The 17,190-nt window shown below is 46.1% G+C and overlaps 1 protein-coding gene across 6 annotated transcripts in view; it reads left to right on the forward strand.

Moving 5' to 3' along the window:
- Positions 1–4,396: 4,396 nt before the first annotated feature.
- Positions 4,397–17,190, forward strand: part of LOC124619437 (dystrobrevin beta) — a 611,344-nt gene continuing 598,550 nt past the window's right edge. For all 6 annotated transcript variants that reach the window (XM_047145819.1, XM_047145822.1, XM_047145818.1 and 3 more), the window contains exon 1: positions 4,397–4,484. The gene's annotated coding sequence lies outside the window, so the exon portion shown is untranslated. The remainder of the gene's footprint in view (positions 4,485–17,190) is intronic.

Raw genomic sequence — 17,190 nt, forward strand, 5'->3', positions numbered from 1 at the left:
AAAAGCTGGTATCACAATTTCAGTTCACCTGTATAGCTCACCCTTAGACCAAGATCCCAATAACGCCCAATGCCAACCAACTACAAAAGCCGATATCCCAATCTCCACATCACCTGTATAGCTCAACCCTAGAGTAAAACTGCACTTACAGTGTCCACAACTTTTTTATTGTGTGTTGCAGTATGCACGATGAATACTGAGTCAGGCAGGACAAGATGGGTGAACCCATGAGAAAACAGTTTTCAATAAACATCGTAATTGGATCAATGTATTTTAATTAAATCACAGGAGTAGGTAGGTGGCTCAATGTTTATATATCAAATATGTGACTATTGAATCATATGTTTGATATTATATGAGAACATTCTGCATAATATAATCCATTGTGCCGCCATGTAATTTTGATCAGCCCACATCATGACGACTGTAGCACACTAAATGACACAATAATGTATCTCACAAACACATTGCCACCACATAATCAAACCACTAGAGCATGCCACCTCTCCACACAACATGCCCTATACAACAGGATTTCACTTCCACTCCAAAAGAAACACACCATGGTTCGATAACGTCACACAACACATTGCAGGACAGCGCAATTACATCACAGGTCAAAGCAGACAGATGGTACCCTACAACCAAGCATACCCATGACCCAATACTTCTGCTTCTCCTTTAATCCAAAAGTACACTCCTGGAAATGGAAAAAAGAACACATTGACACCGGTGTGTCAGACCCACCATACTTGCTCCGGACACTGCGAGAGGGCTGTACAAGCAATGATCACACGCACGGCACAGCGGACACACCAGGAACCGCGGTGTTGGCCGTCGAATGGCGCTAGCTGCGCAGCATTTGTGCACCGCCGCCGTCAGTGTCAGCCAGTTTGCCGTGGCATACTCCATCGCGGTCTTTAACACTGGTAGCATGCCGCGACAGTGTGGACGTGAACCGTATGTGCAGTTGACGGACTTTGAGCGAGGGCGTATAGTGGGCATGCGGGAGGCCGGGTGGACGTACCGCCGAATTGCTCAACACGTGGGGCGTGAGGTCTCCACAGTACATCGATGTTGTCGCCAGTGGTCGGCGGAAGGTGCACGTGCCCGTCGACCTGGGACCGGACCGCAGCGACGCACGGATGCACGCCAAGACCGTAGGATCCTACGCAGTGCCGTAGGGGACCGCACCGCCACTTCCCAGCAAATTAGGGACACTGTTGCTCCTGGGGTATCGGCGAGGACCATTCGCAACCGTCTCCATGAAGCTGGGCTACGGTCCCGCACACCGTTAGGCCGTCTTCCGCTCACGCCCCAACATCGTGCAGCCCGCCTCCAGTGGTGTCGCGAAAGGCGTGAATGGAGGGACGAATGGAGACGTGTCGTCTTCAGCGATGAGAGTCGCTTCTGCCTTGGTGCCAATGATGGTCGTATGCGTGTTTGGCGCCGTGCAGGTGAGCGCCACAATCAGGACTGCATACGACCGAGGCACACAGGGCCAACACCCGGCATCATGGTGTGGGGAGCGATCTCCTACACTGGCCGTACACCACTGGTGATCGTCGAGGGGACACTGAATAGTGCACGGTACATCCAAACCGTCATCGAACCCATCGTTCTACCATTCCTAGACCGGCAAGGGAACTTGCTGTTCCAACAGGACAATGCACGTCCGCAGGTTCCCGTGCCACCCAACGTGCTCTAGAAGGTGTAAGTCAACTACCCTGGCCAGCAAGATCTCCGGATCTGTCCCCCATTGAGCATGTTTGGGACTGGATGAAGCGTCGTCTCACGCGGTCTGCACGTCCAGCACGAACGCTGGTCCAACTGAGGCGCCAGGTGGAAATGGCATGGCAAGCCGTTCCACAGGACTACATCCAGCATCTCTACGATCGTCTCCATGGGAGAATAGCAGCCTGCATTGCTGCGAAAGGTGGATATACACTGTACTAGTGCCGACATTGTGCATGCTCTGTTGCCTGTGTCTATGTGCCTGTGGTTCTGTCAGTGTGATCATGTGATGTATCTGACCCCAGGAATGTGTTAATAAAGTTTCCCCTTCCTGGGACAATGAATTCACGGTGTTCTTATTTCAATTTCCAGGAGTGTATTTAAATTGCAAGTTTTTCATTTTTCAAAATTTTTGGTCTAGAAACCGCATTTCAAAGCTGAAGAGGCTCACACAGCGTAGAGTTGCATGGATAGCTGTGCCAAACCAATCTTCAGACTGAAGACCACAACAACACCTGTGAAGAATGCTTCATCAAAAGTAGTAGAAGCCTTAAAAAGAAGAAAAACTGCTGAAAATGAAGTGGCCAATCGCAAAAGAAGAACAGTCAAGAAATAAAACAGTTCAACAATAAAAAGGAACGATTATAGAAAACCTAAACGAAGAAGTTGTGATTTCAGATGTTGAAATTTCAAATTTAGCTAAGAAACTTAAGCATTGAATACATAATTGTGAAGTTTGACATTTTGCATACATTTTGTACCTTCGAAGTTGTTATATTGTCTTAAGGAAAATTGTAAGTTTTCATTACAATACTATATTCAAACAGTTTGTATTTTAATTAATGTCATGATAAATATATCTGAAAATTGTCATACCCCCACCTATGTGAGAGTTTAAAGCTTTTATAGCATTTGATGAAGGGTATACTAAAAATCACATGTAGTTACTTTATACCTGCTGACATACAGTGTAAGTGATAAAAGAATTATTACATTCAGCTTTCGTTCAACTAGCTTACAAGTTCACCAAAAAAGTGTTTTTGTTGTTGAACCATGATATTTTTCAGAAGTCATGAATACAACTAAAGAGGTAACAGAAAAGTCATGAAAATTTCATGAATTTAATCCTCTGAAAATCTGTAGACATCCTGCAGTGATAAGTAATCTCAATCAACAAGCTACTTCCGTGGTGTCAGGTATTATATTATGCCTTCTCTCCAGCACTTCGAAACGGCGTCATTGTTACTGTGACCAAACGAAAAAGAGGTCTGTATTAATGCTGAAACAGTGGAAAGTGACTAATGAATCAGCGATAATTATATTTCATAAAAGTAAATAAAAGACCGCTAACATGTTTTTACGTATTATATACCCATTGAAGAATGGGGAAGGAATGAGAAGACAATAATTATATAAAATGTGTCTCACGCATGTTATAGGGTGAAATTTTTCCATCTGTATTTTTTAATAATTCTTAACACATTCTCATGCATTTTTGTTTATTGTGCGATAGTAAATTTTTATCTATTCCTCCCGGCTACCTCATATATTGATGTAGACACTCATCATGTCGCAATGGAAGTCAAACTAACAAGTACATACTATGGTAATCCTACCAGGAGCGTACATTATTGATGCAAAATATCCATAAGATCTGTTCGAAATGTTTGCAATATTTAGGCGGTTAGTTTAATATTTATTTATTTCGGAATGCACAAATGCGCTTCAGAATAGCTACTCACTACAATCTCTGTAAGATACAAAAAATTTCGGGCACACTGAAGCAGTTGCTACCTTAATTTTTTGAAAATCTTACAAGTTAAATAACTTTCATTTACTTTACGTCTATGGTCACTAACTTTTTGTCAACATATTACCGGTTTCGGTCTTTAACGACCATCTTCGCGACAATGTCGCAGCTTGTGAAACTAGTGCCATGTCTAGCTTACGACCGAGCTCTGTAAACTGACGCAGCTAACCAGTACCGAGGTAATGACTATTAAGATCAATATGCAGTGTCTCGCAGCTGGTGTCACCATCAGACCTGAAGATTGTCATTATGGACCGAAACCGGTAATCTGTTGACAAAAAGTTTGTGACGATAGACGTAAAGTAAAGGAAATTTATTCTATATTCAGGTCACTGTTTATTCGCGAAAATGTCGCAGCTTGTGTTACAAGTTAAAGGTTGATACTTTTACTTTTTAAAAAGCTTAGAAGCTACAACGAATACCATACGAAACTATTTCATTTTGTTTTATATCATCTGAAGCAAACATTTTCTGTAGTGTATATAAATTAGCCAACAGATTACGACTGACTTCGAAGAATATTTCTGGTACACGTCATTAACAATTTAAATTGAGTGCATTTTAGCGTTGTCAACGAATAAAGCAAATACATGAGAAATCTCAAGAAAATAGTAATACTGACTGATGGTGTTCTTAGCTTTGGTATCATTATATACTAGCAGTAACTTGTCTGCTAATGGTCAAACTGAAGCTTTCTTCCAACTCGCCTGCATACCATCGCGTTGGATAGTTGGTGCATTTCCGCATGTGGTTCAAATATGGCGGGACGACGCCACCTTTACCTCCATGCTCTGCTGCTGCACTCTACGGGCAGCTAGCTTAACTAACTTTGAAGTGCATCACAGTTTGTTTATCGACTTGTGGTTTCAGGAGCGCTGAAATGTTTGCCGCGAGAAATGTTAATTCACGTCTTGTGCTACACTGAAGATCTAGAAAATACGTAAGTTTGTTGCGTCCTGTGAAATTCATTTCTATAGTTCTCGGGTTAAAAACGTCTGCTTTGCTGTGTAAGTTGTGAAGCTGTGGAAGCTCAGATAGCGGCATTTGACAGCTACATTTTGCACTATGAAATTTAATTATTTAGGATGCTGAAACAACGGTTAAAGTCATGACAGTTTAGCATATTAATAGTATAACGACGCCGTCAGGTAAGAAGTTGTGTTTTGTCTATATCTATTACTTATAAAGCAGCACGGCGGCAGGTGGTATAAATTCGAAACTGTGTTCTGTAAAAATTGCTGCATTTGCTGAAAGTTTTGCTGTTGTGGCGGATGGAGGAAATACAGCTAGTTAAAATTGATAAAGTGTATTGTATTGTACCGATAATGTTGCCCGAATGCTTCTGCGTGTAGTTTGAATGACACCACATGTGGTACCTGTAATCGCGCGGGGATTTAACGTTAATAGATGTATTCCTGTTGCAATATTTTTTGTTTATTTGTAACAATCACAGTTCCATGCTTACACGTGTTTGAGAAGTCCGTTTAAGGAATTCGTCAGGTATTACGGACTGCTTAAATTTGTAATTAGTATAGTGAAACGTGTAAGAAGCAAGTAGGTAGACTGGCAAAGGGTGAGACGTATTTCACGTATACCGAAAAGACTGCGGTTGTTTGCTTCGTTGAGGAACTCTGCTCATAAAAGCCCCAGCACTAATATATTACTCACTTTTTGTACTGTGTATTGAGAGTTATTCTGTTTCACGTGATTTTACCATTCGGTGAGACTGTAATCGCCGGCCTTTTCGTACATCTGTGCACATACGTGACACGCGAATAGAGTAAGAGAAACACAGCTTATTTACGTATCTTTGTTTTAATCCCCAGTCTTGTTTTAATATACTTTAAGACTTAGCCGTACGTAAAACGAAACAACCGTAGCCTTGTAAACTTGGTCTCTCATTTTAAGTCATTTGTAATTTGGTACGACTTGGCAATAGTTTACAGCGGATTCGGTGAAGCACTGCGCTCAACTGTACTCATATCAGACAACTGTCATTGTTTTAATTTTTTATGCTCCTTTAAACATTAAGCCATACTTGAAGCTGATAGTTTTATCTTATTCCACTTTGTATTGTAGTTGCACAGTTGCATAAAGTTTTAGCATAATAAGGAAATCTGTTGTCACTGAATAAGCCAGAATAATTTAAGTACAACCAAAGTACCGCCCTAATAGGTGCACACCCCCCTTCACCCTCCTATTCCTGTTTCGAAACCGTATACACTAGTCTTTTCTCCGTGCCAGCGTAGTTTAGTTTCAATCCAGATGATTACGCATTTGACGCTGTCTTTCTTATTTTTAACTTGTAAGTTACTCCGTAAGCAATGTGATATTTTTTGCGTTTCAACGTTTCTGTCCCCTTTTTTTTTTTTTTTTTTTTTACGAGACTTCCCCCAATTTTATTTTCTGTATGTTCTGTTGAAGTACCTTGTGTCGTCTTGAGTTTTAGCGAAGGTCTTAACAAATTGCAAAAGCTTCCGCATTTTACAATATCGGCTGCTCCGCGGTGCATAAGTTTCATTTATCATTCAGATTCACGTTTGGTACCGTGCGCTTCTCATTCATTACTATGGATACACGTCTGTAACTATACAGCGGCATCAAAAACCGCCGTGCAGTGTATGGAACGTGAATGTGAAGTAACTACGCCAAAAAAAAAAAAAAAAAAAAAAAAACCCTGTGACCATGGTGTTTAACATTTCTATTGCCGTTCATCTTTGCGTTATGAGACTTTCACAGAACTTTCAGCCTTGTACTAAAACAGTTTTTCATTTTTTGTCTTCTGATAAGAGACGGTGCTTTTGGTTACCCAGAAGTCGTACTGTCTATACAACGCATACATGTCTTACCAATTGACATAAATCTACATAATGGAGTTTTAAACGTCCGAAACGCTTAGCTAACGGCACGTAAACTTGTAGTTCCCATAAAAGATGTAGTTGTTGACATTATCGCACTACCTTACAGGCTATGGATTTAATTATGCAATCATTCCTGGCCTTAACAAAACAAGGAGATGCGAAAAAGACTAAGTTTTGCGGTTATAATATTTATGTCGTCTTAGAGATGATAAAAATGCATTAATAGTTGGGCGAAGGCCTGCACGTTTTTTGGCACATCAAATACAATGTTCTATTTGTTCGTGGTGCTGCTGCTTGATAGTGATATCGAAATCCATTGGTAGAGAATGAATTTGAATAAAATTAACAGCTGTAACTGGAAAATGATTACTTTTGAAATATTGTAGGCAAACCAAATTTAAAATTCTAAACACTATTAGTGTTCGCTTCCTAATTCCCAGACTCTATCGTACTAACAAGCCCCTTTGTATTTTATCGAGCGCGAAGGTGATGCAGCCGCAAATAAGTGGACGTAGGTAAACTTCGTCTCTAGTTTTCACATACCGTTAAGATAGTAGTTAACCCACAAAATATGGAAACTTGACAAGCACACGTGATCAAGTTTTTGTGTTCAAGCGTACAAAAGTTCCTTTCGCCTAAACACAACACAAGAGCGCATGAACAGTGATCAGTTTGTTCCTCAGTCGAGCTTTGTCGACGGAGGAAACTAGCGCTTGCATTAGCTGGCATTTGCCCTTTTGATGCGGAAAGCAAAGGAAAAATGTCGTGTAAATGTTCTTTAGTGATATTAGAACAAATAAGCCTTCGGTCACAAATATTAAGTCAAAATTGACCAGGTTTCGACGCTACTATGAGCGTCGAAACCGGGTCAATTTTAACTTAATATTTGTGACCGAGGGCTTATTTGTTCTAATATAATTCTGACACAGTCACTGAACCTTAGCAGCTACGTTCAAAGTTCTTTAACGAAATGCAGAGCTTATTTCTGTATTACCTTACTCTGCTAGTTGAAGATGTATGTGATTGGCATAATTGTCTTAAAATGAAAGCAGAAACGTTTTGCGACTTTCTTTCCTTCGAGTCTGCTTTTAATTAAAAGCTGGATATCACAGTGATAGAAGTAATAATACCGCACGAAAGAATGACAACATTGCAATTTCTCGATTTAGAAAACCACAAACGCGTTACTGAATTCGTAATATAACGTCTTGTGCTATGTATACCACGCTTTTAGGATCAAAATTATGAGACTGCTAGAGGATCCTAAACTGAGTTTGTCGAGATAAGGAACATAAGGTCGCAACTGAATGTTAAGCTTTTTATTGACATAAAGAACGTACACCCTACATTAATAATTTCTTAGCAACTTTTCAGTGAAGACCTTCACTCAGTACAGGGTGTCTACGAGGTAACTATTTTCTTGAAAACGATTTATTTCAGACGTCGTACGTTTTCTGTGCACTACAGACGTCTTTTACATTGTTTTCCGTTTACTACACTTCACTGATTCAACATGTCGTCGTTGATGTCTGTGCACACTTCCCATCTGTAAACGGTTTCACGAAATACATTTCATAGGTGTTGCGGTGTGACTACACACACATCACGGACTGTATCCGACAGCTCATCAATGTTAGCCACTTTCCTTGTGTAGACTTTTAACAAATCCTCTTACAAAAATGTCTAAGGGGGTAAAGTTCGGGGACCTTGCTGCTCATGATCTGCGGCCGCCTCGTCCTATCCACCGGTAGGTATGGGTTACCATCATATTGGTAAACAGCAGTGTCTAAGGTACCGTCTTGTTCAAATTGTGGCTTTAGAAATTCCGCCAGCATACCTAAGTAATAGGCACCATTAATCTCTTTCTCAGAGAAAGAGAATGGACTATAGATCTCTGCCCGCGTAATTCTCATCCACACATTCGTCTTTGGACCCCCCAGATACACCCAATGAACTCAGTTGGAGGTGTGGGGCTCCAAATGCGACAGTTACGCTGGTTGACGTGTCCACTTACTTGGAAGGTTGCTTCATCACTAAACAACCCGTGTGGCATTGAATCACGAGTCTCCACACACTCCAACAAATCCATGCATATCGCCGTGCGTTCCGCTGAGTCCTCGTCATGGAGTTGGTGTAACACTTGCAAATGTTGTGCACGCTTCTTCAGTGTGAATTTCAGCACTTACAACACTGTTGATTTCGAAATTTGCAACTGACGTGAAAGATGTCATACAGTTTTAGGATTCCCTTCAATTGACTCTCGTATGGCGTCAATGTTAGCGTTACTCGTGGTAGGCCAACCTGGTCGAGACTCGTCAGCAACAGTACCTGTTTGTTGATACTTATTCAACAGTTTCCATGCGGTTTTACTCGTTGGTGTAACCTTCGAAAAAACTGTCTTCGCAGCTCGTCGTACAGAACACTCTGTAGACGCCATGTGTCAATGGCAGTACCTTCAGAAATCGTCAACACTGCTCAGTGATCAACCTGTAACAAGTCATTCGCAACTTACCGCAAACATGAAATGGCTATTATATGGACACTCGGTGTATCCATTAAAACGTAATCCTTTGACAGAACTGGACGCACGATACAAGACTATGTGCTCCATTTTTTCGCTGGCGCTTCAGTCTGGAACCGCGCGACCGCTACGGTCGCAGGTTCGAATCCTGCCTCGGGCATGGATGTGTGTGATGTCCTTAGGCTAGTTAGGTTTAAGTAGTTCTAAGTTCTTGGGGACTGATGACCTCAGATGTTAAGTCCCATAGTGCTCAGAACCATTTGAACCATTTTCCATTTGTTTCGCTTGCTGTTTGATAGGTGTGTAATTTCTCTTCCAGTGTTACTGTTCAAGTGTGTTCACAATCCACGGAAAAGTTAACGGGTGCTTATTGGTGAATCATTCTCACGCGATCGAACGCAAAAACCTCAAATTCTATTTCACGGACATTTCTTTATCGAGAACAATTGGAAGTCTGTTTCTTGTGCATTTCAGCCGCATGTCGCGAAACTATCCTCTGTACTTGCGTTCGAGTTTCCGGATGCCACATACTGCTGCTCCATACATTACGTATATGTCTGCAAGTACCTGTTAATGAGCTATGCCCTTATCTTCGGCTACCAATCTGTTTGCAACGGTAAACGTCATCGTGAACACATCGCAGGCGATCGCGTATTGTTTCAAGTTTAGCGCCGCCAGTTTCGATGCAGTAACTAGTGTTCGTTACGAAACATAAGCAGTTTGCAAGCACGTGCCTTCCACGCATCCAGGACCTCGTACGGTCTGCATATTCATTGCTGACCGTTGTTTCTTCATCCGGAAATACTTGCTTTAGGCTCCTCAGCCGCACCAAACAAAAAAGTGTGAGGTCTTCCACATGAATAGAAAAAAAATTCGTCAGTTGCAGTTACAGGTTAATACAAATTGTAAGATTGTAGATTCAACTAAATACGTAGGGATTGCAATCACAAGCAACTCTAACTGTAACCCCACCACATACAAAATGTTATGGCGAAAGCAAACCAGTGACTGCGTTTTTTTTGGCAGAATATCTACGTACATAATCTGCAAGCCACCATACATTGCATGGAGAAGGGGAACCTTGTACCACTGCCAGTCATTCCCTTTCCTGCTCCAACCCCAAATAGAGTTAGGGAAAAACGACAGTCTATATGCCTCCACACGAGCCCTAATTTCTCTTACCTTGTCTTCGCGGTCTTTACGCGAAATGTACAGTGGCTGCGGTCAGCTGCAAATGCCGGTCCACTGAATTTTCTAAATAGTGTTTTGCGAAAAGAACGAATCCAGCGATTCCTGTTTGAATTGACGAAGCATCTCCGTAATACTCGTGTTGATCGAATCTGCCGGTAACAATGTATCAGCATGTCCCTAAATTGCTTCAATGTCTTTCTGTAATGCGACCTGTTAGTGATCACAAACACTCTAACAGTACCTAAGAATGGGTCACAGTACAGTTCTATACGCGGTCTCCTTTTATATCTGCGCTAAACTTTCCTAAAATTCTCCCAATAAAAACGAAGTCAACCATTCGCCTTCACCAGTACCGACCGTAAAGCGTCATCAGCAAATAACCGCGAATTGCTGCTAACACTATCCACCAGATCATGTATGTACACTCCTGGAAATGAAAAAAAGAACACATTGACACCGGTGTGTCAGACCCACCATACTTGCTCCGGACACTGCGAGAGGGCTGTACAAGCAATGATCACACGCACGGCACAGCGGACACACCAGGAACCGCGGTGTTGGCCGTCGAATGGCGCTAGCTGCGCAGCATTTGTGCACCGCCACCGTCAGTGTCAGCCAGTTTGCCGTGGCATACGGAGCTCCATCGCAGTCTTTAACACTGGTAGCATGCCGCGACAGCGTGGACGTGAACCGTATGTGCAGTTGACGGACTTTGAGCGAGGGCGTATAGTGGGCATGCGGGAGGCCGGGTGGACGTACCGCCGAATTGCTCAACACGTGGCGCGTGAGGTCTCCACAGTACATCGATGTTGTCGCCAGTGGTCGGCGGAAGGTGCACGTGCCCATCGACCTGGGACCGGACCGCAGCGACGCACGGATGCACGCCAAGACCGTAGGATCCTACGCAGTGCCGTAGGGGACCGCACCGCCACTTCCCAGCAAATTAGGGACACTGTTGCTCCTGGGGTATCGGCGAGGACCATTCGCAACCGTCTCCATGAAGCTGGGCTACGGTCCCGCGCACCGTTAGGCCGTCTTCCGCTCACGCCCCAACATCGTGCAGCCCGCCTCCAGTGGTGTCGCGAAAGGCGTGAATGGAGGGACGAATGGAGACGTGTCGTCTTCAGCGATGAGAGTCGCTTCTGCCTTGGTGCCAGTGATGGTCGTATGCGTGTTTGGAGCCGTGCAGGTGAGCGCCACAATCAGGACTGCATACGACCGAGGCACACAGGGCCAACACCCGGCATCATGGTGTGGGGAGCGATCTCCTACACTGGCCGTACACCACTGGTGATCGTCGAGGGGACACTGAATAGTGCACGGTACATCCAAACCGTCATCGAACCCATCGTTCTACCATTCCTGCTGTTCCAACAGGACAATGCACGTCCGCATGTATCCCGTGCCACCCAACGTGCTCTAGAAGGTGTAAGTCAACTACCCTGGCCAGCAAGATCTCCGGATCTGTCCCCCATTGAGCATGTTTGGGACTGGATGAAGCGTCGTCTCACGCGGTCTGCACGTCCAGCACGAACGCTGGTCCAACTGAGGCGCCAGGTGGAAATGGCATGGCAAGCCGTTCCACAGGACTACATCCAGCATCTCTACGATCGTCTCCATGGGAGAATAGCAGCCTGCATTGCTGCGAAAGGTGGATATACACTGTACTAGTGCCGACATTGTGCATGCTCTGTTGCCTGTGTCTATGTGCCTGTGGTTCTGTCAGTGTGATCATGTGATGTATCTGACCCCAGGAATGTGTCAATAAAGTTTCCCCTTCCTGGGACAATGAATTCACGGTGTTCTTATTTCAATTTCCAGGAGTGTATTATAGACCACAAGAGCGGTCATGTCACACTTCCCTAGGGCACACTTTGAAGATGCAACAAATCTACTGGAGACATTACCTACACTACGCTTTTCGGCCCTTTTCTGGGATCATTACTAGATAGGGATGACGGAGGTAATGTAAACAGCTGAAAGGGCGGAGAGTACCACTGGTACGACAACGCGAGTGGGGTCGCAATCATTAAAGCAGCAACGTATTTCGTTCCAGAGAAAAGTTTTCACGACGTTTCTGACCAGCTTTATCCTACGAATGTCATATTTTGTTGACTCCCGGCTACATGGGAGATATGATCATCGCAATAAATCAAGAGAAATCAGAACTCGCACGGAAGGTTTTTCACATTTCCCCACATACTGTTCGAGAGTAGAATGTTCGCGAAATAGTCCGGAAGTGGTTCTCTGAACTCTTTGCCAAACACTTTTGTTAATTGGAGGGTATGTAGATTTATAGTTTTGACGTTACACGTTTTTATCATTCTGTATGTGTGTGAAGCATACCCACAGTTATGAATCCTTACAGTTTTTCTTTCCCGTTCCCGTAGTTGTTGCCCCCAGGGGCTCAGCATTCATTTGCTGAGTACGGGCTTGGCGACCCCGGGGTCCTGAGCTGGGGACTGGTCGGCGCCGCCAGTCTCCTGTCACCGTAACCCCCGGACGTGCTTCAGCGACCACCGTATGGCGCGGCGGTGGAATGTTGTGTGCTGCGGGGAATGGTAATCTTGGCTTGACCGCCTGGATTGCGAGGAAGGCCAACCTCTATAAAAACCCCTCAATCTTCCGGTGTGCTCCGCGCCTATGAGATGCATGGCTGTTGAGGTGGAACAGTCGCAAGCGGGCAACCTCTGGGGCACCTGTCGCACCCCAGTTGTATCAGGCTTACTCAGGCACGCGGGGCTCTGTCTGAGCGGACATTTAGTTCCCTAGCTGCTCGTGGGACCGCAATGGACCCTTCGACCTCTACATTTCCCCCTACCAGTGGCTTGGGTGGGCCACTGGTAGGAAAACACACCCCATCGAAGAAGCGACTTCGTGCTGCGAGTCCTCCAGCGCCTAGTGTTGATCGAGATTTATCAGACTGTTGTAACAGAGCACATGCTGATAATCACAATGTGTTTTTGATTATTAAACGGAAGGAGGGTAGCTTTGAGAGGGTTTCTCCCTTTTACATCCACAAGGGTCTTGAAGGAATTGCAGGAACACTCAAATCTGTGAAGCGACTCCGCAATGGGACTCTGTTAGTTGAGACATCTAGTTCCCGTCAAGTCGCTTCTCTTCGGAAAGCAACCTGTCTCGGTTAGTACGCTATTGAGACCGAGCTCCACTCCACTCTGAACTACAGTAAGGGTGTTGTGACATGTAGGGACTTGGATATCCCCACAGACGAGTTAAAATCTGAATGGGCTGATGAAGGTATTGTTGACGTGCAGCGTATTATGAAACGAGTCGATGGGGACCTAGTCAAATCCGACTCGTTTATTCTCACGTTCAGTTGCCCACGACTCCCAGAGCATGTTAAAGGGGGGTTCTTACGTTTGCCAGTAAGGCCATATTTCCCCAACCCAATGCGCTGTTTCAAATGTCATCGCTTTGGGCATACTACGTTGGGGTGCAATGGGATAGTCACTTGTGGTAAATGTGGTCAGCCTGCCCATGAAGGAGCCGATTGTTCATCGCCTGTGAAGTGGGTGAATTGCTCTGGGAGTCACCCTGTCTGGAGCCGGGTCTGCCCCATCTATCTCGACGAACGGAAGATACAGGAGATTAAAACATCTAAGGGCATCCTCTATGGTGAGGCCAAGAAGCTCTTTAAGGCTATGCAACCTCCTGTGTTTACTACATCTTTCGCTTCCGCTCTGAAAAAACCGGTACAACTGGCCACTGTTGCTACGCAAACGGAGGTTGCTAGTGTTAGCACTAATACCTGCGTTTGCCAGTGCACTTGTGCTGCTGCGGTTGTTTTGCAACCTGCGCCTCTCCCCGCAACGTCGGACAAGGCTGTGGTTGTTGACATTGGGGTACTTCCTCCCTCTCCCCATATGGGGCCTTCTGCCCAGGCGAGTAATGCTCCACCTGTTGACAAGGCTCTGCATTCTAAGCCCCCCCCCCCCCCAAAGACAAAGACGTCGAAGCTGAAGGTTTTGCCACCTGAGGAGACTAGTCAGGGTTGGTCCGATGACGAGGCCATCGTACTGTCTGACATCTCCCGTGGGTCGTCATCGGAGCTGATGGACATTGACGTCGACCGGGGGCGATCTTCTCGCCCCAGGAATAAATCTCTGGCCAGTACGGGCTCTCCTCCAAAGCCCAGAGGCAGGGTGAGAGTTCAGCCCCCCCTGATCACTGGCTCCCATATTACAGTGGAACCTGAATGGGTTCAGGACGCATGTGGACGAATTACAACTCCTTGTACGAGAGTGCCCTTTGTGCTTATCTCTCCAAGAGACACATTTTCGGGCCACTGATGCTCCTTCTTTACGGGGCTATACCGTATATCGGAAAGATGATCTGATGGGGGAAAGGGCAAAGGGTGGTGTTGCGGTTTTTGTCCGTGACATGCACCCCTCATCTGAGCTCCGTCTCGTTACAGACTTGCAAGCAGTTGCAGTTGACCTTCTTGTGGGTCGGAGGCTCACAGTCTGTTCACTTTACTTACCACCTCAGGATGCGATAGACTCTGAGGCTCTCGCAGACCTTATTAGCCAACTCCCCCGCCCATTTCTTCTTCTGGGGGACTTCAATTCTCATAATGTCTTATGGGGCTCTTCAACTACTTGCCCCAGGGGTCGCATTCTGGAAAGGCTCATGATGTCTGAAGAACTGTGCATCCTCAACTCTGGTGCTCCCACTCATTTCTGTACTGCTTCTGGGTCGTCATCAGCTATTGACCTTTCCTTTTGCTCTCCAGCACTCGTGGATTCTGCTCTGTGGGAGGTTGCTGCTGACCTCCATTCTAGTGACCACTTCCCCCTTTGGATTCGCCTCCTGGATGAGGCTATGGCACCTCTGCCGAGCTGACTGGACACTTTTCAGCCAACTGGCTGTTTTGGAACACCGTGCCAGCGTCCACGAATGGGTAGACCATGTGACAGCCGTGATCTCCCATGCTGCTGAATTGTCAATCCCACGGTCATCCGGTCATCGCAAGAGGCGTCTTGTCCCTTGGTGGACCACTGAGTGCCGCTCAGCCATCCGAGCCCGCCGTGCAGCTCTGCGCCGCTTCAAGTGCCGTCCCTCAGCTGACAATCTTGCGGCCTTTCGGGTGGCAAGGGCCAAAGCGCGGGGCGTGATTAAAGAGAGCAAACGACGGTCATGGCAATCGTTCTTGAACTCCATCTCCCGCTCCACTAATTCTACGAAAGTATGGGAAGCCATCAGGAGGATTTCCGGGATACGCAGCCAACTACCTTCGCGGCATTGCTGCATCAGGGAAGTCTTCTCACGGCGCCGAGAGACATTGCCCAGACACTGGCCATGCATTTTGCCGCATCTACCGCCACTATTAACTGTGATCCAGATTTCTGCCGCTACCGCACTGCCATCGAGAGGGGTCACTTGGACTTCCGGTCTCCAAATTCTGAGCCCTACAACTGCCCCTTCACAATGTGGGAACTGGATTCGGCGCTGTCTGTGACTCATGATACTGCGCCTGGTCATGATCAAATCCGGTACAGCATGCTGCAGCACTTGTTACTGCCTACCAAGGAAGTTCTCCTGAATTGTTTTAATATGATATGGTTATCCAGCACGTACCCTGACTCGTGGCGGGAGGCGATTTTGATTCCCCTCCTCAAACCAGGGAAGGACCGAACGTATCCCAGTAGTTATCGGAGTATTGCTTTGACGAGCTGTGTCGGGAAGACGTTGGAACGCATGGTCAACCGTCGCCTGGTTTGCCTGCTCGAGACCAGGCAGCTCCTTAGCCCCTCTCAGTGTGGCTTTCGGAGATGTCGTTCAACTATAGACAACTTGACCCTGCTTGAGGCGGCCATCCAGCAGGCCTTCCTGCGTAACCAGCATTGTCTAGGTGTATTCTTTGACATCCATAAGGCGTATGACTACTTGGCGCCGCCATATCCTCAATCAACTCCATGAGTGGGGCTTTCGTGGCCGTCTCCCCATCTTCATTCGGTCCTTTCTTTCCCACCGCCTCTTTCGGTATAGGGTTGGTAATGTGCTATCTGATTTGTATGTGCAGGGGTATGGTGTTCCTCAGGGAAGCGTTTTAAGTGTCACCCTCTTTGCCGTCGCCATTAACAGTATCACGTCCACTATCCGGAGTCCTGCCCAATGCTCCTTGTTTGTGGACGATTTTGCTGTTTTCTGTTCTTCCTCCAGTCTTGTCACTGCTAGTCGGCAGTTGCAGCTTACGATACAGCGATTAGAGGCATGGACTGCGAAGACGGGTTTTACCTTTTCTGCAGACAAATGTGTGTGTTCATTTTAGTCGTTCTCGACGTCTTTTTACCTCCCCTGAATTGCGTCTGAGGGACACCATTCTTCCTTTTAGCGACACTGTGCGGTTCCTGGGCCTCACTTTTGATTCCAAGTTGTCGTGGTTGCCTCACCTTAAAGACCTCAAGGTGCAGGCCCTGAAGGCACTGAATATTTTGAAGTGTCTGAGCCATCGGTCCTGGGGATCAGATCGGGCGCGTCTGCTGCAGTTTTATAGGGCTTTCGTCCGATCGCGTCTTGACTATGGTTGCACCGTGTATGGGTCAGCAAGGCCTTCGTATCTGAAGATTCTTGACGCAGTACACCATGAGGGTATCAGGCTGGCCACTGGTGCCTTCCGTACCAGTCCCATCCCCAGCCTGTGTGCTGAGGCAGGGGAACCGCCGCTCACCATCCGGCGGAAACTCCTCATGGTGCGACGGGTGTGTCAATTCCTTGCCTGTCCTACCTCCCCTGCGTACCCTACCGTTGCCCGACCGCCTATGGAATGTCTCTCTTTCCAGTCTTCCCAGGGCAACGCGACCATTTGGGATTCGTGCCAAGCATTTGCTTGAGTCCCTTGGTGTGGAGCGTGTGGCCCCCCAACGACAAGGTTTTACTCGCCTGCCTCCCTGGTTGCTCCAGAGGCCCAGCGTCCTTTTAGACTTGTCGGAGTACCGGAGGAGCTGCACTCCTGCGTTTGTTTTTACCTCCTTATTTTATATTTTAAACCAGCATCCCGACCATGTACCAGTATTTACGGATGGCTCTAAACGGGGGGAATCTGTTGGTTG

The sequence above is a fragment of the Schistocerca americana genome, chromosome 6 (genome assembly GCF_021461395.2).
Source record: "Schistocerca americana isolate TAMUIC-IGC-003095 chromosome 6, iqSchAmer2.1, whole genome shotgun sequence".
NCBI classification, from domain to species: Eukaryota; Metazoa; Arthropoda; class Insecta; order Orthoptera; family Acrididae; genus Schistocerca; species Schistocerca americana.